Genomic DNA, 25,059 nt, shown 5'->3' with positions numbered 1-25,059 from the left:
GCTGTAGGTTAATTCCAAGCTGAAACAGACTCCCTGAGATACACCACTTCAAAAGATAAGAAGTTGACACCTGCCCCATTCATGAATAGTTCTTGAGAAACAACATAAGCAGCTTCTGAGGGGAAATTTCTACTTATGATTAAGCAGCTTAAAGAACCACTCTAAAACTAAAATATAAAACAAAGGTTTTGCCAAGTGCATGAGCCTGTGAAGACCAGTTCATGTAAAAAAAAAAATATAAAAAAAATCATCTCTTCCTGATTTCATTGTTTTAAAGGGTGAAATACATCACATGCTAGCTAATTTATGGTGCTTCAGTACAGGCAGAAGTAATGACATATCCTAACCAGCATGACAATAACCACTGGTGAGGAGACTGGTCTCCAGGCTTTGTTCCAGCAACCTAATGGTGGAAAACTGGTCAGAGGATCTTTTAAACAGCAGTGAATTTCCCAAGAGATATTTGTTCTTACATAACAAAATCTCTTGCTTTAACCTTTTCCCAAAACTGTGAACTGAATCCCACACAATAATTTAGAAATCTAATTTATAAAAAATGTTGATCTTTTGTTCTTCTCTTCCTGTGATCAGTTGACTTTCGTTTTAACTGCACTATCTTAGCTGAAGTCCGCAATGCACCATTTCTTAGGCTGCTTTGATGAAAAAACCTTGGGCTCCTTTTACTCATCTCTCAGGTTAGGAGCTTATTTTGCCTTCAAAAACATGCTATAGGGCATTTACAGTTTTATAGACAACATGGTCTTAACTAAAATTAAATTTAAAGTGGTTAACAATAAAAAGAAATAGAAGAGAGAAAGAGTAAGCATAACAATTCATAGAAATATTTCCTGCCTCTGCCTGCGTTCACCCTTGTAGTTAGGTGCAATGGATAAAATTACATTAAAAACAGTTTATGGTTCAGATTCATTAATATGCTCCCAGGCCTGTGTGCAGATTTCCAGGATTTTTTCTGCCTTTCTTCCAGTGTCTTTATTCTCTTGTCTGTCTTGGTTCTCTTCTGATTGTTCTTGTCCTTATCAGACATTTTGTGTTTAAAGCTCTCATTATTATCTGCACTTTTTTCCCCCAGAAAAGTTCAATTTATAAGAAGAAAACAGAAAGAAAAAAAAAAGGCTGTGTATAGTAACATAGCAGACAAGCCTCCTATTCAACTATACATAACCATATTCCTAGAATAAATTAAGCACTTTCTTTCCTAAATTTTACTTAGCTTTACAATCAAACTTTTTTGAGCTTCAGAAATATTCAGGTATGGGTGTGAATGTATCTTGTGTATGTGTGTACACAGGAATGGAAGCAAAGATGAAAAACAGCTTACTAAAATAGGTGTGACAAAGACTCTCTGGCTATACCTGAAGACAGGTATTTCCTAAGGAAATGGAGAATTAAAGTCTCTGTTTTCCTATTAAAAGGCAAAGAGAGAAGTTTGTTCTGTGCTGAACTGGGAGACCAGCCATGACGTGGTGATGCCTGAGAACACCAGAAGGAAGCATGAAACATCAGGCAATTTTTGCATTTGCAAGTATTGGGCCCAATTATAGGGCTAACATTGAACTGGGTAAATAGAAAAATTGAGAAAGGATTTGGAAAGAGACTACATCAGTGATTTGAGGTCTGTAAAGGTCTCCATTACAGAAAAGAGAATGTTCTGATATTTAATGTGTGATAAAGAAACCTCTGGAAGCCTGTGTGCCGCTTGTATGTAATTCACAGAAGGGAACAAGTTCAGAAATTCTTTAACCATCTGCATACATGAAATTTCTAAAAGGTGCATGTGCACCGAAATATTGTTACAAGTCCACAAATTGAGAAAGGTCGAGTCATGGATTACTGGATTCTACAACGCTTATCCATGTAAAAGGAAGGAATAGTTCTTTATGTTGCAGAAATTTCTTCTGGCATGGCAGAAAGAAAGGTTCAATTGTCATAGCAATCCATTCCATCCTTCCTTTTTTTTTAATTTGTTAGTCATCTTTTACTTTGTTAGAGTTAAGAACAATAATTATTCTTGTATTAAGTCTTCAACCATTTATGGAATGTAGTTAATTTTCATGTCCCTCCAAAAATCAGACGCTCGCATTACGATTCTTTAAATCACCCAAATCTTTAGAAAGGTCTTCAGGACCTTCCTGTCTTTACAAACCATCTCCACATACTCTTACGAGAATAGACTTTGGATATGTACACTGTCTTCCAATATCATTCCTACAGATGCTATTATAGGTATCTTTTTCTACTCTTATAGTATGTCCCTCTTTTTTCATCCAAATATAATGCTAGTACTTTTTACCATTATTCTAAGTTTATTCCTGTAAGCGTTGCTGCTTTCCAGGAGAACCTCATAAACATTGTCTATTCTTCGTTCCAATGCTCTACCGGTATTAAGACATTCCTTCTTTGGTCACGAGCAGCTTAAGCAGTCCAAGCAGCTTTGTACGAGTGATCTGCCTCTTTTTATTATTCAAGCGCCACTTTCATCTTTGTGACACTGACAACCACTATCAGCAAAGGTTTATATTTTCTTCCCGATAAGAGCACTGAATAACGCAGGGGCAAGCAGTCATCCTGGTGGGAAGACTTGAGACACGCTTCCATTCAGTGATCACTTCCCATGGACAAGTGCAGCCGGAGAGCCAGGCATGGTTGTGTCCTTTTTGTACCGACCTGCACCGGTGTTATGTGACATGATCTCAAATTCTGTTCTCCAATTTGTAAAGATACTGTTTTCATTCCCTTTCAGAAAACAAGAAGCCTGTTAAGCCCTACCTAAGATTAACTGGCTTGAGCCAGAACATAAAATTGAAAAGCAATCTAAGACAAAAGCAGTATCTTTAAGGTCACATCACTGTGTATCGTCTGTCTGTATTGCAGCCTCGTAACCTCCCTGTCCGAATATTATGAAATAAAATGCTTCTTATTGTACTTTTATGAAGTCGGGAATCTTTCATTAAGAAGGCTCATCTTAAGGCCATAGCCCTTTGTTATGTTATTTCCACAGGTACGTGTGTGTTCTCCTGCTACCGTGTCTGAAGGGAGGAATAACGTAGACATTGCTATAGTTATTGTAGCTACGATGTTATCCAATCCAAATGTATTTGAGTATTAAAATGTATGCTACTTGTGTGAAGGACGGTCTGTACCTGAGGATTTTTTTAAGAACTGGTTATAATCAGGCTGTTTTAAAAAAAAGATTAAAATTAAATGTGTATTTTTCTCTATTGTGCTGCATCTGTTTTCTGTCAGAATGAATCCTGCTGATCTCGGTTTCAAGGTTTCCATTCTGTGTGCTTTTAAACCAAGGTCAAGCAGTAGGCAGCAGAGGGACCTTGAAGGTGTCATTGGCTAGAAATACATAAGCTTTATAGCTACACCACTAATTATTTATCATTCATAGAAAGAAATATAGATGGGCAAAATGATATAGATACAGGTACTTCTGTAGCTGTATGCACACCAGAATGGCAGAAGACAGATGCTTAAGATTATTTGGCAGTGCATGTGAGTATACATGTATGTTTATGAATCAATACAAATGTCTATATGGTGATATGTGTTCCTACCTCTTTTTTCTGTGTCCAGAATGAAATTGTTTTCTGTATATGCTATATGGCTCACACATACAGTCTAAGAAGCCTGAGAAATCTATGAAGGGAAAAATCATTTAACAAAGCTGTCTGTCTAGTATGATTATATACTACTATGTGTTTTTCAAGGCTAACCTTGAGGTGGTTTCTTTTCATTAAAAATAAAGCCCTTGGAAAGAGGCCTTACACCGGAGAAGGCAGACATTTTTTTTGAGTGAAAAAAATAAAAGATTATTTTAGTAAATTGAGGCCTTCCCTGTATTCCCTGTAGTGTTTTTCCTTAATGTTGCAATTGCCTTGAAGAAGGTACAACATTCTTGTACACATTACCAGTAACTTATGGCTTCTCATACATTATCTGTGTAATTGGAATTTAAAGCAGAGTTTATAGGAATGTCTAATTTATGTTCAGAACAGATATCCTATTCATCTAAGGCAGCTGTGACTTCTGAAAAGCAGCAGGCACAGAGCTTTACATTTGTCAGACAGAAACCATGCAGCATGACACGTGGGGCTCTCAGGAGAAATGTTTTCACATAAAGACAAACCTTCTGGACTCAAATAACTCATCCTCTGTGTCTCCAACTCAGCACAGGAGCAGTTATTTCTCATCAGCTCTGGCTACGCTTCTGGGCAGGTGGTCTCTATTAGTATGGCATACCCAACCATCTTGACTCCTGAGTTTTCCAACCCAGGTAGCTGTTGAGGTGCACCATACTTCAGCCCCTGGCCGTGGCTCCAGCTCTCCCCGCGACGTTGCACACCGAGGTCTCGCTGTGGCACCAAAGAGGACCAGAGTGGACATTGCAGTCATAACTGCACTGAAGCAGTTGATGCTGAGCACCTGTCAAACCTACGGTAAGCATTTCAGAGGGGGTTATGCCAGACTAGCTCTGCTCTGGCTTTATGGATTAATTGTCATAAGCAGCTAAAGTGCCTTACCTGGACACCAGGACAGTATCTGCCAGTTCACTTGCATCAAGGAATCTGGTTTGTGTCCTCCAAGACAATTCTCTGATGTGAGGCACAGTAAGTGGAGACAAAAACGCAATCCTGGTTCAAACTAAAATACTCAAGTCCTTTCATAAGTCTGGCATGCTGATATACCGGATCTGTATGGCTTTCTGCATTTTCTGTAGTCAAAGTATGGAAAAGTATTCAGGCTTCACAGATACTTTTCATAAGAAAAACACTCAGTGTTTTTCAGTCAGATTCATACAATATATGGCATTTTTGTTCAAACTGCCACAAAACATTGAATTTATGTTGACTAAGTAAAAAAGTTGGAAGAAAAAATCCTTTAATAAACTTCCTTGCCTTCTTTAATATATGACTGAAAAGCTTTCAGTCCATCAATCAAAATCATCACTGATCTTGGCAAACTCATATTTCATGGATTTGCCAGGGAACCATGACATTCCTTGATTAGGAAATAAAAATTCAGAAATGCCTTTACTTAAAGAGAAAAAAGGATACCCAATTTAGGCCATTACAGCACACTGCTTTTCGTTCCTTTATTGCCATGTCCTCTCTAAACAACTTTGTGAGACAACAGTCACCTCCTGAAGTTTCTCCTTGTACAGGAGGTACATTTGCCCACCATTAGTGCCGTGTCGTGCTTTAGTGCCTGTCTCAGTTTCTCCAGGTTCTCAGATAAGGATGACATTTCCTCCCCCCACTCTTTGTTTCCATGATTATTTCCCATTTTTTCTGCTTTACCTGTTTGCTGCTTGCTCTCCTCTCCCTTTTCCAGAAAGGTGAGACGCTAGAGTAATGCTCTCATTGTTGATAAGAACAAAAATCCTTCATTATTTTTAAGACTGATGCATGATTGATATATGATGCCTGCATGAAGGTGACAAAGGACACAGTTTTTGCAGATCGGCACGATGTTACTTTGCCCATTTTTTGTCATGAGCCAAACGCCGTATCATCTATCACCCTTATGCATCCATCAGCGTGGCAGTGACCCTTCCAGCGGGGAGGCTTCTGGGTTCGAGGACACTGGTGGACCTACCGTAGTCACACAGTTCCCAGACTACAGGGAGCATTTTCAAAGCACCCTTACGTCTACCTGTAGAAGGCCACGATGTGTTATCTGCAAAAAATACAGGAATCAAAAAGCCTCATTATTTCTATAACTAATCTTCGAAAGGGTTTTAAACAGCCCATCACCAATACTATTTGTTCTTTTTCTTTCTCTTTTTCATATCAGAGTTAAAAGCAGAGTTTTCTGTTTTCCTTCAGCCTCTTTCTACTTCTCTGGTCAGAGAGCAGTTTTGAAATGCGTCACCCTCTACGCCAGACGCCAGGAGGCAGATCTGGCAGAGCAGCGATAGTCAGTCCCAGTCCTGCCCAAATCTGAAGACTGCACATGAAGCAATGCTGCGCTCCCCACATCTTCTGGACCATGGGATTCGAAAAAAGGAGCAGTTTTGGTCTGGTGTCATGGGAGAAAATGGGCATTTCTTTACAGACATGACACAAAATAAAGGACAAGTTTTACCACTCATGCTGTTCTGCACTAACCATGGCAAAGTGGATGGGACTCCAATTCCTAGCTGAAACTCTGAAAATAAAATACTTCAACTCATGGTAAAGAAAGAAAGAAAGAAAGAATGGGAAAAAAATAGATTTGGGTGACCCTAAAGACATATTTTTTTCAATGTTATTCCTAAAGTAAGAAAGATTGCATTGGAGATTAAACATTTTCTTTAATTTTCAAGGTATTTACCTGTGGTGCATGGTGAGGAGCAGTGGGAGAGAGGGACAGATCCATTTAATCTCAAAACATCATTTGACACATAAAAGTCCGGAAGTTTTATTTAGATTCTAGTCCCGTGAGGACTGGAACTAATGAAATTTGGTTTCTAAAGGATTCATTTCTTATAGTTGAGGCTCTGATGACTAAGGTGATGAGGCATTAACTCCCCCTGAAATGTTTCCCTCCTTTGGGACATGCATCCTGTTTTCTCTGTGTATGGAGCATCAGATACTTTACACGAACTGAATATTTACTTCAGCCTTTTTTTCAAAGGGGGCCTGTACAGGATTTTCCTAACCTACCCAGCTCCCTAATATGTTAAAAAAATAACAATTGACATTTCCACAGCATGGTCAATCTGCAATATGCAAACAGATCCAGGTTTACGGTGGGAGAAGAACCAGGTAAAAATAGGTTTTACCAAATTGCAATTTTTGGCACACTGGTTGGGGAGGAGAAGAGGTGTGGAAGTCTAAACTACTTATGAAATTCAGCACACATTGACAAATTATTTTGATTTCTCTATGGATACATTTCAAGAGAGTAATTTATTAATCAGAAAAATTCCACACAGCTCTATTTGTAATTGCGCAGTTTCCTGAGCAGACCCCGCGCTCGGGCTGTACCTTCTCTTAGCACACCAAGCGCTGGGTTTCGCAGACCGTGGGGATTGCGACCAAGCCGCAGCAAGGTTTTGCGTAAGAATCTTTACAAAGGACAAATAAATCAAATAGCATGTTTTATCAGAAATGAGTTTTGAGCACTCCACAGGGAGCACGTCTAATCTGGAGGTTTCTCCACAGGCACTCTCCTTTTATGCACCAACAGCATCTGTAATGGAAATGAGACTCCTAAACTGCTACTTTTAGGTGGAGAAAATGGGAGGGGAAAATGAACCCGCAAGGCAGTTTCATGAGTCAAAAGGCAAATGGACGTAGATAGGCTTTATAAAGTGTTTTTTAAACTGATCATCGAGCTTGTTAATGTCTTGTACTGCTAACTGGGAGCAGACATACGACATCTGTGTTGCTTTAAATGTTTTCAGAGTTTCTGAGTATCGGTCCTGCCATTGTTAACACTGCTGGCAAATTGTTGCTGACGTGAGGTCATCATAATCCTGGATATAAACGTCAATACTTCAGATTAATTGGATTTTTTTGGAATAGCACCACCTGGACAACGCTTAAGGTGGCCCTGTGCCCTGGAAAGCTTTAGTTCACAAAATTTCCTTGCTGCTCCTTTGTTATTTTTTTTTTCCCCTGACAATTAGAGTGAATGCATTCCTTTCTTTTATTGTCTTTCATATCATCCCACAGACTAGCAGCATGTCAAGGTTGCTGTGTCCTGCAAAGAGAGTGAGAATTTCATCTATTTCTTGTCAGGAGAAGTGTGGTAGCTGTGAAGGATCCCAGCTTTTATCCCCTTCGTGGGCAGCGGCGCTGGTACGTTCTTCCGGAGCCGGACCTCCCTCCTCCTTCTTCCCTCCTGCAGGCTCCTCTCCTCCCGGGGTCGCTTCCTCCCCCTGCAACAAGTTCGCTCTGTTTCTCTCCCACTAAATTAAATTATGCTTGTCGATTAAGTGTGAAGTTAAATACAATCTGTAGCAAATAATTCCTCTATCGTTAGCCCACTTCTGGTTGGTTGGGGTTTTTTTCTCGCAGTCATAGTGAAATAAAGAGCAGTCTGGCCACTGAAATTGGTGAGGGGTCCTTACATCTAGCTTTGTGTTAGTATTTCTACAGCAGAAACTGTAATTTCTGTAGAATTTCACTCTCTCAAACAGATTGCTGGATTTTTCCAATACAGGGGAACCAATGAATGACTGAACTATGAACCAGAGACCCAGCTAGGCTGGTATCTGACTGCTGCAGATGTGTGCTGGAAAATTATTGCAGCTGACTTGAGCCAGGCAAAGATTCATATATTTTAATCCATGCTGATTAAATAAATATTTTTCCGGTGACATTTTACATTGCACAGGCAATCTGGTCTCTTCGAAGTTCCAAGAAACACTAATCATAAAGGAGTTGTAAGAGTCTTTATTAACAATTTCATTTCTCTAGGGTATTTAATTCAGAGCCTTTTAATACTGTGTTTGACCTTTTCTTTCCTTTCCTGAAAAGTCATTTAATACTGCTCCTAAAACTGATTTTTGGGACACTGCACTTTTAACCTTTTTTTGTGACTGTGAAAGGCAGCTTTTTCTCTTTCTTTGTTTCCAGAAGCCATCTTGGATTTCACAGACAAGAACCTTAAATCTTCAGAAGCAATTCTCTCCAGTTTCCTAATGTACATACTTAAGCTCCAGTCGGCCTAGAGAAATATAGTCAGTGTGAAATAAAACACACAAATGAAATTACCTACCATTTGACATTCCCTACGCCTGGTGTTTAAATGCAGTCGTGCGAAATTTAAGCTGTAGTAAAATGTCTGTCTATATATCAAATAGACAAAAAATTCCATTTCCCCCAGATTTGTTTCCAATAAATTTCATTTTTTTACAACATCTTGCAAAAATTGCAGTTAAACAACAAAAACACATGCATTTTATACCACCCTGCATTGGTTTTAGTACAAAGAATTTTGCTTAGCAAATGGGCCTCTGTTTCTGCTTATATTATAATATACTGTGGGGAGAAAAAAAAAAAAAGAAAAAGTTAAAATGCAAAAAGACAGTGAAATGTTTAAAAAGTTTTCCTAGATTAAGTTGTGCTGTGACTATTTTATCCTGCCTGTATTTTAACATGAGTTCTGCCCCCTGGCTCACTCCCCAGGCAAGTAACAAGCTGGACACCCCCAAATCCAGGAGCAGGTCCCAAGCCAGGACCCACGTCAGGAGCTAAATCCATCAGCACATCAGGGCATCGAGGCACTCCCCCCCCCCGCCCAAAGGCAAGCGTGATCCCCTGGTTTTCTTCTGAAGCGAGGTACCCCAGGGAGCCCCAGGCTGTTCCCCAGGGCAGGCCCCAGCTTCCAGTTAGATTTTCTTTCTGCTGCACTGCTGTACCACGCTCCGCAGGGCCTGGGTCCTTGAGGTCCAATTGCTATTTCTTAACCCTTCAAGCAGCAAATCTCTGGAATCATCATCATTTCCAAATGCAGACAAGCATCTCTCTACTTATCTCCTTCCTTTCACACAGTGAAATGTATCCGTTTTATTACAAATAAATGCAAATATTTATTAGCAATGTGTGCAGCCATTATTGCTCTCCTGATTAATGCTGTCTCTGAAGCAATGGCATGTGAAATATCGCTTATGGCATCCCCCAGTAGAAGCAAAACTGCTCTTAAAATGTTCTTTGCAGAGTTTAATACAAAGAACGAAAATAAATAATGTCAGGCCCTTGCCAGGATCTGCCCATTTTAAACTTTTCAATGGCACAAATCATCATTAATGAAGCACTTAACATTACACTCCCGACAGCACAGTGTAAAAATTACTGCAGTCATCCAAAGGATAAGAAGAAACATGGCAGATAACTTCTGGAGGGGAAAGATTTACACTCTTTTAACGAAACTTTATGGGTTCAAGTTTACATTAGAATAAAGGAGGGGGGAAATGTTTATCTCTTAAAAGCTTTTGGGGGAGACATTTGGAAGGAAATTGTATATTTTTTTTTCCAAATGAATGGAAGAAAGATCGGAGAGCAAGGTCTCAACAATAGTGAAATCTGGTTTGCCTCATCAGCGATTTTGATATAAAATACTGTGGCTGGAGTCATAGGACATAGAGATTTACATTATATGCAGAATAAAGTAAATTCTATTGTACAAGTCCCCTTGTTACACAGTTTTAGTCATAGCTTGTTCCAAAAATAGCTGACGGTAAGTTCAATAGCCAGTACCTATTGCCTAATTCCTTTCCTCTTTATTTGTAAAAGCAGAATACTACGCTCTTTGTATTAAATTGTGCATAGAAAATAACCTCAAGTTCATACGCCTGTAAGATATGGATCATAAAAGGATCCCCATTTGTGATACAGGATATGAGGAAAGTCCGGATGAGAGTCAGTGAGAAGCAAGAGGTTTCACCCACCTCCCCCCAGACCGACGAGACTCTGTCTATGGAGCTGGGAAGGTGCCTGAGCAGGTCCCCGTGATGGAGGGGGACGTGCCTTGTGGCACCAGTTACTCAGTGCCATTGGGGAGGGGAAGGTGCCTGAGCAGGTCCCCGTGATGTAGGGGGACGTGCCTTGTGGCACCAGTTACTCAGTGCCATTAGGGAGGATCGCTCAGTCTGGACTGGTGAGGAAACAGTTTTTAAGCCAAGACCTAGCCAAAGGGGAAGAGGAAGAACTCTGTGGACAGTAATTAGCATTTGCCATCAGAGGACAGAAAAGCGTAGAAAGGATGGAGGAAGCATTTAGCAAAACCAAAATAAACAAATATAAAGTTTCAATACCACATTTCTCCTGCAATGATTTTGAACAGAAGCAGCAAAAGAAGAAAGTCATCTTTGGCTTTGTTCCGTAATGCATGTAACTGGAAATAAAAGACTTGAGTATTATGATGCCTTCCAGCCTAAAAAAAAAAAAAAGAGAAACAAAACAAAACCAAACCAAACCATTCTTCAATAATGCTTCACACTATTCAGTCCAGCGAATGCAGAAGCAGCTAACGTATCAGAAATGAGAAACTCTGCAGAGGGCATTTGGTTGTGTTCTCCCACGGGAAGTGTTTTGAGGAAAATCAAAGCAATATACTATATGGAGAGAAGAGTTTTGCTCTCTTGAGCTTAGAAAGATAGCACCTATGTTCTGAAATTCAATTTGTTAGCTTATCAAGAGAAACATTTACTCTCCTCATTGAATTCAATAGATTGCAATCAATTCCTACTCAAAATAAGGTGGCAATGTTAAACCTGTGTATTTTCTCAAACTTGATCTACTTGATTGAAAATTTGGGATTTTCTTTCGATTTATTAATCAAAGTATTTCTAAATTTAGTACCACTTTATTTTCTGTCCAAGTGCCTGATCTATTTAAACCCTGCTTGTTTTGTTTCCCACTTTCTCAAAAATTAGCATCATTTGCTAACATATTAACTTACCCTTTGCGAACAACAGATTGTCTTTGGGGAAGAACCATAAGCATCTTTAAAAATCTTCTCTGCTCTCTGTATTCTATACAGTAGATCTCTAGAGCATCAGAGATTGTCCCAAATGCTTCTGTGATGAAATAACAAATAGCAGCAAGAAAAGCAATAGAAAGCTGTAAGGTATTCACATGTTACTAACCAAGGATAGTGTTAAAGAAAACTGGCCTAAAATTATATTCCTTTTGTTCCTAGATCAATATTTTGCTGTTATCTGCACCGTAGATACTGTCAAATTTATAATCTTTTTGACAATGGCCCAGTCAGAAAAAACAGAATTAGTTTTTTGCTTAAGTTTCTAGAAAATGCATTGCTAAAAGGCCATGCAGAAGTGAGAGCACATGCTACTTTCCTTTGACCCATTAATTATGCTTTCTACCCAAAATGGGTCAAGTGTTCCTATGGCATGCATTTTTTTTAATTAGAATAATTTAGAGGAATTGGTATGTAAAATACATCCCATCTAAATGACTGTGCAGCAATCTTCCAGAAATAAGACTGTGATACCTCTGCCTACTGTTTTGCCATATAATGTTTTCATTTGACCCATTTTCTTCCAGGATTCCCGATGGTTGCTCTGGGAAACAAAGACGATCCTGGGCTTTTCCTAAGTTGAAATGTGTCTCTGCGGTTATTAATTTTTTGAAATATAGGGCTAACATTTGTCAGCACAGAAGCTGGAGAAGATAGGGATTACTGGGTATGTGATAAATGCTGAGCATGAAGGACTGCTGGCAATGTATTAGCTATCATGGGGGGGGATTTTCAAAGGCAAAAATAGGAGTCAAGTGCCTTTGAACATTAGTGGGAAGTTGGTAGATGAGCATCTGTATCTCTTTTGATTAACATAATGACAGTGGGAAAGAATGCAAAATAATACACTCATTAGACACCTGTTTTTCAAGTGGTCTTCAGTAACAGCCTATTTATACTGAGATGAGTTATTCTAAAGAGTCACCTCATTTTCTCTTTTTCTTTTCCACAGATTAAACTCATCCCCTTGACTCACCTGTCCGGTTAATCAATACAGTCTGGCTGGAACTGAAAAAGCAGGTTAAACCTAGAGAGTGCAAAACTTGACTCTTAGGGAAGGCCCTGTAATCTTACTGACTTTCTCTTCCCCATTTTGAAGTTAACTTGTGTCCCACCTGTTTCTGCACTCAGAGTCCACACAGCTCTTATGTTTTGCATGGCGTGGTGAAGGGAGTACCCAAACTGGGCAGACTGACTGCCCCAATATTTCTGTCACTGCGTCACCGTGGCTGATGCCAGCCCTCGCCGTGGTCAGTGGTAATGGTACACGGATACATATTTCAAGAGCAAGATCTGACCGAGCATTGAGTGCTGTTGCCGTGTGCTACTGGGGCCAGCCTGTTTAGCCTGGAAGGACTCTGGAAAGACAAATAGTACTTTGATTTTTGTCTCTTTCTTTGATGTGCGATAGCTTGACTGTACTCAGTGAATCTACTGAATACCCACTGTGTAAAAGGCAGGCTATACAACCGGAGTGCACGATAACACACTGCCTGGAAGGTGTTCAGGGACCAAGCTGCGCCTGCATATGCGGCTCCTGACCAGCTACTGTAAATCTGGCAAATGTAAAAAGCCTTGACGAAATGAGGCTTGTCAAGCCCTAAAAGGAGTATGAGCCTTTCTTCGCCTTGCTGCTCTGAACGCCAGAGAAATGTTTCCAGTGAGGCTGAAGCAACGCTCGGGCGCTTGGGCTATTCTCCCCAGGGCTGCAGACAATGAGAGGGCTGCGCTGCGACCTTCGGCCAGCAGCGGACGGTGTCACCAGGAAGGGTGCGACTCTGCGGCTTCCGAGGTCCCCACCATACCGTCACAGCCACAGCTGCGTGTGGTGGCCAGAGCCACCACCGGCACATCTGCACACGAGGAGGCAAAAGAGAAGGGTGAAGTTTCACCTCTTCCTAGGCTGAACAAACAAAGTGCACGGTAAAAGCTCCTGGTTTGGTGTTTTCTTTATAACGGATGAGACATCATCTTTGTAACTATTACATGACATTTTGAACCCTTCTGTAGAAGGCAGTTTGCATCAGCAATGTTATTACTATTTGCTGTTTTCCATTTGTTTTGAGGTGCAGTTTATACACAATGCAAGCTACCTCATGGGAAACAGACGGCCGCGGCTTACAGTTCGAGCTGAAAAGAGATCATTAACACAGTGACATTTGGGGAAAGGTGAGAGCAGCTTTGACAGCCGGGGGAAAAGATTTTACACAGCTCAGAAAGATCCTACATTTCCTCCCATCCCAGAGACATGAGTCATGCTATGTCTGCCAGTATGAGATTTAACTCTTGCTACTGTAAACACTGGTTTTGTGAGGACTGATTTTCAGTTTATATACCTAAAAGTATACATATGTTGGCTAGTGAAACCTAATGAAAGCAGAAATAAAAGCAGGGTGAAGTAGCTAAACATACGGAAACCTGCCTGAGGAGATGTGCACCCGTGTGAGCTGAAAGCAGGACCAGGTGAGACAGCAGCACGCGGTGCAATGGGCGCCACGCTGCTCGCCGCCGCTGCCAGCAAACGCTCTGTGATGACACCTGCAGAAGCTCCTGGTAAGAGACATTGTGTAAAGAAGTGTGGTTGGTGGTGTGTATGAAATCAAAATTAAAAAAAAATGTGTTTGGTACATTCACTGGTAAGAAAAGCAAAAGTGGAGTCCCAGAGAGAAGAATCTGTGTGCTTTTTTACTACTGACTTTTTTAATGCCAATACGGAATTACAGAAAGGATTCTGAGTAAGAACTTAGCTCTCTGGCTGCTCAAAAACCATATCTCTGACTAACCAGCACTAAAATTCACAAGAAAAGTTGAGGCAACAGAGCCATATTTTCCTCTCCCTACGGCAATCTGACTGATATCGAGTACATAGCCTAGTGTCTTTCTATAATCCAACAAACTCCTGTGGATAAATTCCCTCTTTTCTATACTTGAATGCTCTTCAGAGAGTGTCACTATTTATGCACAGAAAAGGTAATGATTTAGACAGCAATTTCCAGCAAGCTTTTCACATGCCATTCTATCAGTACACTTCATCCCAGCACAAAGAAACATTTCCAGTGGTTTTGAAGTTTTGGAAGGTCGACTGAGATTTCCAAGACAGATTACAAAATGAAGGATCTAGTCACTGCCTTTAACATCCATTTTCAGCTGGCAGTGATATGATTTAATGTCTAGGATATCTGGTTTATTATTTATTTTATTTTATTTTATTTTATTACAGAAATAGGTTGCTAGCTGTATAATCTATGGATACACATAGCATGGCTGTATCTGGCTTTTTTAATTCACAGCTCACCATCTTTGGTCTCAACAGCGAATGCCTGCGTAATATACCAACAGGTTCCTATTAACACATCAAAGTTTCCTATTCAACCATCTCATATTAGAAAACTCAGATGTCCTCTCCAAGGTCATACGTACCTGGGCAGAAAATCCCAAGCAATACCTCCTCATCTGCTGCACAACATTCCCTTACAACTCCCTTGCTACATCCCTTTTCCCAGCGCTTCCTCCAGCCTCGCAAGCAAATGCCAGGTCTCTCCTGCTGCATCCGTGAGCCAACTCATCTTGCTCCCTCCTTTTCCCTCTCCCGTTCATCCCCTAGCTTTTCTGAAGGTTTTTGCATAATGAACTCAATTTGAAATAGTGTTTCTGGCTGCCCTGGGCGCAGAGCAAACGGCGCAATGGCTGAGCAGCTCCCTTTGTGGTTCCCATGCAGAACAGCGGGGAAATCCCGGCTGGGCAGCCAGCTCCCGGCACTGTACCAGGCAAGCCCTGTAGAAGTGACGGATACCTCCCTCCCCGGCCGTCTCTGAGAAATTTAGCCATCTTTTGCCAACTAGGTATCTATCTGGAAATTCTCCTGAATGGATAAATATTCTTGGGGGTTTATTTGGCTGATGCAGTTGCAAAAAAATATTATAGCACTGTGCTCAAGCCCATTTGTTTCCTGTATGTGCTTAGTACTAGGATTTCTTTTTTACAGCGTCCTCCCCCGATGTCTGTGCAACAGGCTCAGTGTCATACAAAGCGCTGCGTTAATAATCCCGGTACAACCACGCAGGTGCTGGCACCAAGCAGGCAGCGGGGCAGCACTCCCGGGGGGGATGCAGCGGCTGTGAACCTGACCTTCCACTGAGGGGGACGGAAACCCGGGTTTGTCGAAACGCCACGTGCCATCCTCCGAGCCATCGAAATAGAATTAGAATAAAATTCCTTGCCACGTATCGAGATAAGGGGAGCAAATGGCCACACGGCATGCCTTTACACAAGGAAAGAAAAAGCAAATCAGGCTGAAGACCTTGAAAGCTTGCTGGTACATTAATAGGTGTCAAGGAGATGTTTCTGATTTAGTCTTTGACAGGTTGCCATTTTCTACATTCCTCAAGCAGCTAAAAACTAGATAATTATCTGTATATGTTCCCAAGTTCTTAAAACGCCAGGTGAAGGAATTTTTTCATATTTTCCTATAATGTGGCTTTTCAAAGCTGATATTGGTAAAACAATGACACCTTGTGGCACAGAAGAGCAATCAAACCCATACAGCCACATCGTTTTAGATAAAGCATCGATAAATAGATTACGTTCCCCAGAGCTATTTTGAATTATTGATGAGCTTAATTTTCAGCTACCTGTGGTTTCTTACATCTTTAACCTAAAATTGTTCTTGATTGTTCTTACAAAGTTTGTAAGCATCTTTCCCATCATGGGAATAATTTAGACAACCGTTATTCAGGAATGTAGCAAATCTCCAAGTTAGTTCTGTAACTATTCTTGCAATGAAAAATAAACATTTTCATGCATCTAATAGAGTTGTATTATTAAAAAAGCACACAGACTAATTTTTCGTCTTTTCAATCTTCCCAGGTGCTCTAAATGGCACTGGCAGGAGAAATGTTATGCAGCGTTGCTAACAAGAAAGATGTGATGCCTGTTAGTTTGATGCAGGTTAAAGGGAAGACTCCAGCTGTCCAGACTTTTCTCAGCAAGGATGAATTTCCATTATAATTAATTTAAATGGGCATAACTGGATGGAACAGATGTGGTGCAATGTCATTTTAGAACTCTGATTGGATTTTGGAAAGTTTCAAAACAGTGACTTTATATCAACTGTATTAACTCAAAAAGACTGGAGAGCTAATGATTGGAAGACAGCTCTTCTTTAATGTGTGGATCTGTTCAAATCAGAAAGCATTAATGAGTGTAAGTGGATGAGAATTCATAGGATCCAAAAAAGACCCCAAGATTGAAGCAGCCTCTCATGTAAAATATTTCAAGTTTTATACAATTCGTAATTACTGTCCCATCTACTGAGTGCCAGCTTTCAGTATCAGCACTAATTGCTGACCTTACCAGTGTCTTCTCTGACATCCATTTAGACAAGGTATACTGCAAATTACTGGGATTTTGAGTGAATGATGATCTGATTAACATGACTGGTGAGCTATTCCTGGTATTACATTATGCAACTAAAACATTATGCCTGCATTCATATATTTTATAACTGTCTAAAAATTAAAATCTTTTTGTCAGCATAATGACATCATTGAGACAGCACTCCTCGGTTCCAAGGGTATTCTGGGGACAAGAATGAAACCCACAATGTTATATAAAAAGCACATCATAGTCAAAAAAGTGATATACAAAAACGAGGTATATTTGGTGCCTCTGTCATTTATCACTAGGAAGTTTCAAATCTTGACACCCTTTTTGCATCAAGAGGTATTTTTTTTTCCAACCTGATGGCAACAAACTATATGTTTTACATTGGCATAGTGAAAATTACAAAATAAATCTTAAATACTATTCACCTCAGACATTATAAAACAAACAAGTCAAATATACCAGCAATGGCATATGACTAATAGCACACTTATATAAAATGTGATGCCAGGAAAATCACTTCTCTGCTTGTAAAGGACCCCATACTATCCAATTATTGCAAAATCTAATGATGCAGTAAGCGATTGCTGCTATGGGCGGTGCACATCCAAAATATCACAGAGCTTATCTAACACACATTAAACCAAAACCACCACCCTTGCGCAGCACTCAGGACCGCAGTAGAGGCCTCGGCGTGTGCTCAGCCACATGTCCCGCCGTTCAAACTTCATAGCCTGCCATGGGGCGTTCTATACCTAATCATCATATTCTATACCTAAGCATTATCATGGGGCCAGCAGGTAGAGCGTTGCTGGGAGGTTTCTTGTCTGACAGGAGCGGTACCGCTGGTCAGTGAGGCAAAGATGTGACAATTCACACCTCCCATTTCCAGTCCCCGTGAACTTGTTCCCCAGAGAGCGACTAAACCAATGCTCAGTTGCATGCCTGCTTTGCCAGCTCTCCTGGAGGTGCAGAAGAGCCAAGGGCGAGTTCATCACAGCCAAGCCTCCTCTCTCCTCCCGCTTATCTATGCCCACTCTCACCCCCCCGGCCCCGCACCCCCGCTCACCTGGGTGCAGGAAGATTTCTTGCATCCAGCAGTGCTACGAAGCTGACAGGCAGGAGAGTTTTTCCATGATCGTCATACACGCGCTTTATGGCCGTTTTGTAGCACCCTGTATCTTGGGTCTTTAAGCTGTGTATGCTCTGTATTCATCTCGGTTTACGCCAGTTCACCGGCTTCAGTGGAGATTTCTGGGTTTGCTCTTGCAGTAGAAACAATGGAGCTCAACTGCCTGCACGCCTGTGTTTAACAGAACACAAAAACACTGGAAAATGACAGAAAATAACAGTTGTTATGCTTATGCACCATAAAACAGCCAGGGAACCCCAAAAAAGAGATGTGCAAAGCCTCTTTCTTACAGTGGCATGGAGATAGAATATTTAAGTCCTGATCTGCAGAGCAAATGAGATGCTTTTACTTTCTTGCTGTCTCAGTGAGTCATTAGAGAAAGTGAGTTGATGAACATTAATTTCTACATTAGAAAAAAGCCAAATAAGTCTGTCTGTCTTCCTTTGTTCTCACCTTTCGTCCTGGGAATGAATAAAAACTGGCACTTTCACAGCTCACAAATGAGAGTTAACTGTCCTTGTCGTGAGTTTGGAGATTAATTTAACCTCCCTTTGGACCTGCTGTGAACTACATCTGTGGCATTTTTAATGTTTTACTACCTTAAAAACAAGAATAGATAAAGAAATCTAAAAGCCCTTGAGTGTATTTTTTCCCATTTCTGAGACGTACCCAAATACCTGTTTCTTCTAACCTTTTACTTCCTTGGGTCCCTACATTTTGATTTGCAGACACTTCAATCCTAAGGGTAGTGCTCCACCACATAAACCAGGGGTTCAGGGAAGTCTGGTTTTGGAAATATCTGGGAGCTGCAAGCTTCAGGCATCAGTGAGGCTGTATGTCATCCACTCAAAAAGCCTCCAAAATCTGTCTGCCTGGTAAAACACCTTTGAGAATTATTGGCATTTTAACATGAGCAACGTGTGAACTGCATGTCAGGATGATGATGCGCCCTTTTACCAGCCTTTTACAATTCATTTGCTACAGCTCCTGCCAAATGTGGAATCCTAAAGAAAAATAATGAGATCTTTCCTCTCCGTGGGCTGCCTGGCACTAATATTTGAACTAGAATTAAGAGCTGCTAGAGCTCAGAAATCCTCACATGAAAATACAGCCACAGGAAAAGCTCCGGCAAATTATCCTGGGTGAAATTAGCATCTGGCGGGTAACAAGGTGGCACGGGTTCAGATTTCCCATCTTGAAGTGGGACAGAGAAATTGTTCAAAACGTAACGAGCACGTTTTTTCCCTCCTCCATTTCCATGCCCATACGTTCAACCTGTCACCCCGGTTTAGGCACTCACCTTGCCTGCCACGCCACGACGACCATGGAGCACGTGCAACCAGAGGAAGGGCGAATGCCCTTTTGCTGGCGGTGAAGTAAGCAACGTCGCCAGCCGCTCGGCCCTTGCCGAGGTGAAGCCAGTAAGAAACGAAGGTGGGCACGCTGCCGAAGAGATTGGAAATGTGGACTAGGGCAGCTGGCGGAGGAACTGCCTGAACCCCGCGTCACGTCTGCAGCACTGAGCCTGGGCTGGCTTCCCTGGGCTTGGAACAGCACCGGAGGAGATTTCGTTTTGCTGGCCTCTTTCTTCCTCTCTTTTTCTGTCCTACACATCACAAACAGGTTTTGAAAATGGCTTACACTTGGCAAGTGTCACCCTGGCTTCTTTGCTCAGAGCCATTGCTTCAGACTCTCTGCAGACTCAGAGAGATAAGAAAATACTGGTTATGATCACATCAAGTTTCGAACTTTCCTTCACAACCATTTTGTACAAAAAATTACTTTTTCAATTAGCTAGCTGTAATTCTTGCACGATCACATCAGAGGCTAGGATGTGCTCCTGTGTCTCTAGCTCTACATTCACTTCAACCATTCGCTGCTCATTTTCAAACATTTATCTTAGCCTCAGTCAAACTTGCACATTAATCAATAAATAAATCATAGCGGCATGCCCATTTCTGTACTTTACAAACTTGTGCATAATGAAAAGATATGTCAAATTCACGCAGCTCTTTGGGAGGATGAGAGGTTTGTTTTAAAACTGTGATCCATTTCCCGATGGAAATTGCTTTGAATCAGATCTTACAATCAGGACACGTCTAAGGCAAGAAATATTCCATCTTTAAAACCATGTTATGCAATGTGTTGCAATTACAGGAGCTGTGGACTAACATTACCACTGCACAGGTCAATTTAGCTAACATGTTCCTAAATGCATTATGGCTTAAACCTTACAAAAAGAATTTAAAACCAAATTGGTTGAACCATGAAAACTAATATATTTCTAGCTATACATTTAGATATATTTTCACTCCCTAAATATAACCACAATATTAAATCAGACTGTTAATGTGAAGACAACTACATACATATTTCATCAAAATTAGTCATTTGGCTCTCAAATTCATTTGTGGCTGTTGCATACATTAATGCTAAAATCCCTTAAATGTATTCTTCCATTTCTGAGAAGTAACCAAATATCTCTGTTTCTAATTAATATTAATGTCCTTTGTTCAATGCGTTCACTAGACACAAAAGTTAAAAGATCAAGTAAAGAAATCCCCCAAAGCTGAATAAAACCAAACTGGTTTAAATACTCTGATGAAAAAGTTGTTCATTTTGCTTTGCTCGACCTTGGATCTTTCACAGACTAAATGCTCACTAGTTCTCCAGTCACTGTTGAGTCTTTCAAGAAGGGTAAGTCTCGTAAAATGGAGAAGATAAATAACTTTGGCTTGTTTGCTTTTGTATTTCTTTTAATGATTGTTACCTAGATTTTTACACAGAACTCAGTCACTTGATGTCCTGTGTGCAATGATATCTCTACCATCGCAGCGGTGTGTATATTGAATTAAAACTTGATCCAAAACTAGCTTTTTTCATGCAAATTTGGGCTTTTTTTTAGTTGCGGGTGAAGAAGGTGCATAGCAGGTGAAAACTGGCTCTGCAGCTTATAGACAACAGATGCAATGAAAAGGAAGCAGAAGAGGTTGAACGTATGAGATGTGTCCATTGGAATTACCAGTCTTTCAAAGTTCACTCATACTGTTTAGTTTCTGCGCCATGACTTCATATTTAGCACCATATTTTGCATTCATAGATTTATTAGCATATAGTTGTTCACTAGTAATGAAAATAAAGCTTTTATGGAGAATTTGTTTATTTCAGGGCTAATACATAGCTACTAGAAGAGGAAAAACTAACACTGAAAGCTCCTGTTTGCTCAGCTTTAAAACTATCTTACAAGGACCGTGCTTGTCCCTTTTTATTTTAGTTTTCTGCAAACGTCAATGTTTTTTCACACAAATATTTGTGGAAAGCAACCTGTACGTTCCTACGTTCAACCGTTCCCATAAGAAAGAACACAATTGGTATGACACGGGACACTCCTTAGGGCAGTTTCAGCTCCCCCAAAGTCCCGGACAGTTAACCATGCTCCATTTAGGCCACTCTCCCGTGCCTGCATCATTGAAGACTTTGAGTAGGTTCACTGAGTTTAAGGTGTTGCTGAAGCTGGAGTGCCCAGAGGGGAAGCAGATGCTCCAGAGCAGCCCAGCCACCACTACAGGAATTATTTTGGGTGGAAGGGGCAGAGGAAAATTAAACCTAAACTCTGCATCCAACCAATAAATCTTGACACTAATTTGTTTCTTTCTAAGAAAGATGCTTCACACAAGGCTTATGCAGCCAAGAGAGGTTTAAAATTTTCTAAACCTGCCTAATCCAATCTAGCTGCTACCTCTTTCTGAGTGATTTGATGTCCTGGTAGCTTATGGAAAGCCTCCAATCAGGGCAAGAAATCAATGCCATCTGACTCCATTTACGTGGCCAATCAGTATGCACAGCTTCAATTTCATCTGAGTACTCGCAGGGAGCTGTTCAGAGTCAATTCACAAAGGAATAAAAGGCCAATAGGTATTCATTAAGATAGATTTTCAAAGGAATAAATGCAAGAAAATAACATTATCCTCCCTGGATTTTCTGCAAGCATAAACAGAAATGGGAATTGTCAAGCTAATTATTTATGGTGTTACGGAATACATTTTTATAGTTTCAGCTGCTGAATACTGTAAAAAAATGTGTCTGTACTTCTTTAAAAACTCTTTAAGGTCTAATCCTCACAGACAGGTTATTTTACTCCTTGCTTGTACACTTGCAGTAGATAGATACAAAATTCAGCTTCTGTGTCTCTCATTTAATTTGCAATATTTGCTGCAAATTTCACCTGGGTCTGAATCAAAAGCTATGCAAAGTACATACACAGTTTGTTGTATGGTACGGACTCATCTGCGAATAAATACTCATCAACAAATAAAATAGTTTTTATGCTTTCAGGTATCCTTTGCACATAAGCATAACAATTAGTCCAGCTGTTTGCAAGTAACTGCAGAATCCATATTTCCCCTATTAAGAATGGGAGATAAATTCAACATTTAAGATTAAAAAGTTCAGGAAGAAAGAGAATTTTTTGCTTAATTTGGATGTGGAAGGGTTCTGATGGCAAGTTGGTAGGGGTTTTTTTCCAACTATGTTTCCTGTGCATGACTTAAATATCACTCACTTTTAGTTCCATTTGAGGATTTGAGCCTGTTTTCATTTCTGTGATTAGGCACAAAAAAATGCTTTGTGGTTATTGCCCACCCACAATCTTTAACTTATAATAATTTTCTTTAGATTGTTATCCCTCATTATTCCTTGTAAAACAAAACTGCATTCATGATTGAATTTAATGAAATATAATACACTTTTGAAGAACTGCTTAACAGAATGGAAGACTGTCAAGGCGTTCTTCCATTCCCATACAATCTTGTATTTCACCTGTGTGAAGAAATTAACTGATGCTTCTAAAATAATTATTTTTTAACGAGGAGTTATCTATTTTTTTCTCACAGGGAGATCAGGAACAGGAATATACAGTTAAGAGACTGTATATGCTCAGTGATCCGAAGTCTTTTTATTCCCCAGTGTGCTATGGATCAGTTCGAGTTCCTACTTGTTTCTAGAGATGCTTTAATAGGTCTTCTGTTTCTAGAAGTATTTTTGAACAGTTCACTCCCCTTTGAAGAAATGAGAAGCTTTCCAGCTGACATTTTACATTCATCAAAACATACTATGCTAGATGCAGTAGGCCTTTCTTCTGTTAATTTACAGACAAACAGAACGAGGAGATAAAAAGTGATTCAAATCAGATCTAAGGATGTGCATTAGGAAGACTTCAGAACTAAGCCTTAGGTCAAGACATGGAGAAGGAACAGCACCAAATATGGCTTCAAAATATTGTTCATATTACACAGCTTCTCTGGAGCTTATGTAAAAATACATCCAGCTGCAAATTCAGATCCAAAAAAAAAATAAAGGCGAGATTCGATGACTTCTACGTGCTTTCTGCCTACAGTGCTGCGTATCTATTCTTTTCCCTTACAGCTCACAGCTCAAAGGCAATGAACTATCATGTTTTCTTTCTTCAGTATCTATACGAGATATTTGTCAAGGTACGGAGCAACCATGGCTTCTAGTTCTATTAAAATTCAGAAGTACTCGGCTGAATATCTGTTCCCATTAGAAGGCTTGCCATACAAAATTATGACCTTTCTTTCTATCAAAGATACTGATCTTTATTTATCAAGTGCTGTGAAATCTCAAAATTAGGTTAACTCATCACTCAGTCTGAACAATCAAAGAGTATAGTGTCAAAGAGTCTTCAGTCCTCTCTACAAGCAAATTCAATTCTTCCTTTTGCAAAAGGATCTGGACATAGTGCCTTTCATTTTGTTGCCTCCAGACTGCATTGCCACAGCTGTCTGTAATGTGGAAATGAAGACAAATACGAAATCTGTGCTTTAGATAAATCTGTTCCTTCAAAGGCTGCAAAACAGCATGCAGTCGCGGTCGGCTGTAAGGACCATGTCTGTGCTGGATTAGGTTCCATGAAACTGGATGCCAAGGCCTCTGTGGTAGCGTGCCTTTAATCAGGACAAGCTGCCCTGAAGCATTTTTGTTTGTTTGTTCGTTTGTTTGTCTGTTTCTCCGTGTCCCACTCCCACAGCCAGCTGAAATCTAGAGGCCTGATTTTCGCAAGCATTCGTATTTCTGGCTCCCGCTGCAGCAGATGCAAGCAATGCTACAGCTGTGTTCATGTGGGACAAGTCAGGTCACCCAGGCCAGGGTGAGATAATTGAGAAGCAGAGAAGTCAGACATGGTTTGTAGTACACTTAAAAGAAATTTAACTAATTCCAAGTTGTTAAAAATAGTCTCCAGGGCATTCTGCCTAGGAAAAGCTTTCCCATCAGCGTGACTGTTCTAAGTGCGAGTAAGGAATGAGAAATGACTGGCTATTTCTGTTCTCTTCTCCACCTTCATTTTTAATAGGAAGAGGAGGAGACACCCAAGAAAAGGAGGCTGGCAGGAAAGTGGCCGGCTCTCCCTGTCCACTCGGGAGAGTCAGCTGTCGGGGCTAGGCACACTTCTATTGTCAAACCATTGCTTAGATCCAAAAATTCATTTAAAATTTGCAGAAAATCCCCATCCCAGAATATCAAGCTTTTTCCACATCGTATTGGTATACTTCCCAGCTACATTCCTTTCTCTTTATTATTGTTTCACTCTGTAAAACAAAATTGGAATACTAATATAAAATCAAAAGTATGACTTAATGTCCTAGGGAACTCAGGAGAGTCTTGGCACAATATCATGACCTCTTTACTTTAGCTGCTTTAAGTCTCTCTGATATTTGGACCCCACAGTAGGAAAATTTCTAGAGAAATCTTTAGAGGAAATACTGAAATACGGTAATCTGCATTTTAGCCAAAAAGTGGAAGCTGTATATGAGGAATGACAAGTTACATCAGAACTATTACACCATTTCTATTTCCTCCCATTCTCTTACCATCTGTGGAATGACCACTCCATTTATAAAAGTTAGTATGCGTCTGGAGCCTCTAGACATTTCCTTCAGCTCTTAGCTGTCTCAAGAAATTATGTCTTTAAAATCGGTACTACTCATGTAGCTGCCATTCCTTGCAGATTTACATTGTGCATTCTGGATCAA

The 25,059-nt window shown here is 40.3% G+C and overlaps 1 long non-coding RNA gene across 1 annotated transcript in view; it reads left to right on the top strand.

Moving 5' to 3' along the window:
* Positions 1-19,433, top strand: part of LOC129199311 (uncharacterized) — a 102,796-nt gene extending 83,363 nt beyond the window's left edge. The window contains exons 3-5 of the long non-coding RNA XR_008574643.1: positions 7,686-7,811; positions 12,449-14,049; positions 19,303-19,433. This is a non-coding gene — a long non-coding RNA (uncharacterized LOC129199311). The remainder of the gene's footprint in view (positions 1-7,685; positions 7,812-12,448; positions 14,050-19,302) is intronic.
* The last annotated feature ends 5,626 nt before the right edge of the window (positions 19,434-25,059 follow it).

The sequence above is a fragment of the Grus americana genome, chromosome 1, assembly GCF_028858705.1.
Source record: "Grus americana isolate bGruAme1 chromosome 1, bGruAme1.mat, whole genome shotgun sequence".
In the NCBI taxonomy this organism is placed as follows: Eukaryota; Metazoa; Chordata; class Aves; order Gruiformes; family Gruidae; genus Grus; species Grus americana.
Note: the sequence above shows the minus strand (reverse complement) of the source record. Positions and strands in the feature narration are given on the sequence as shown.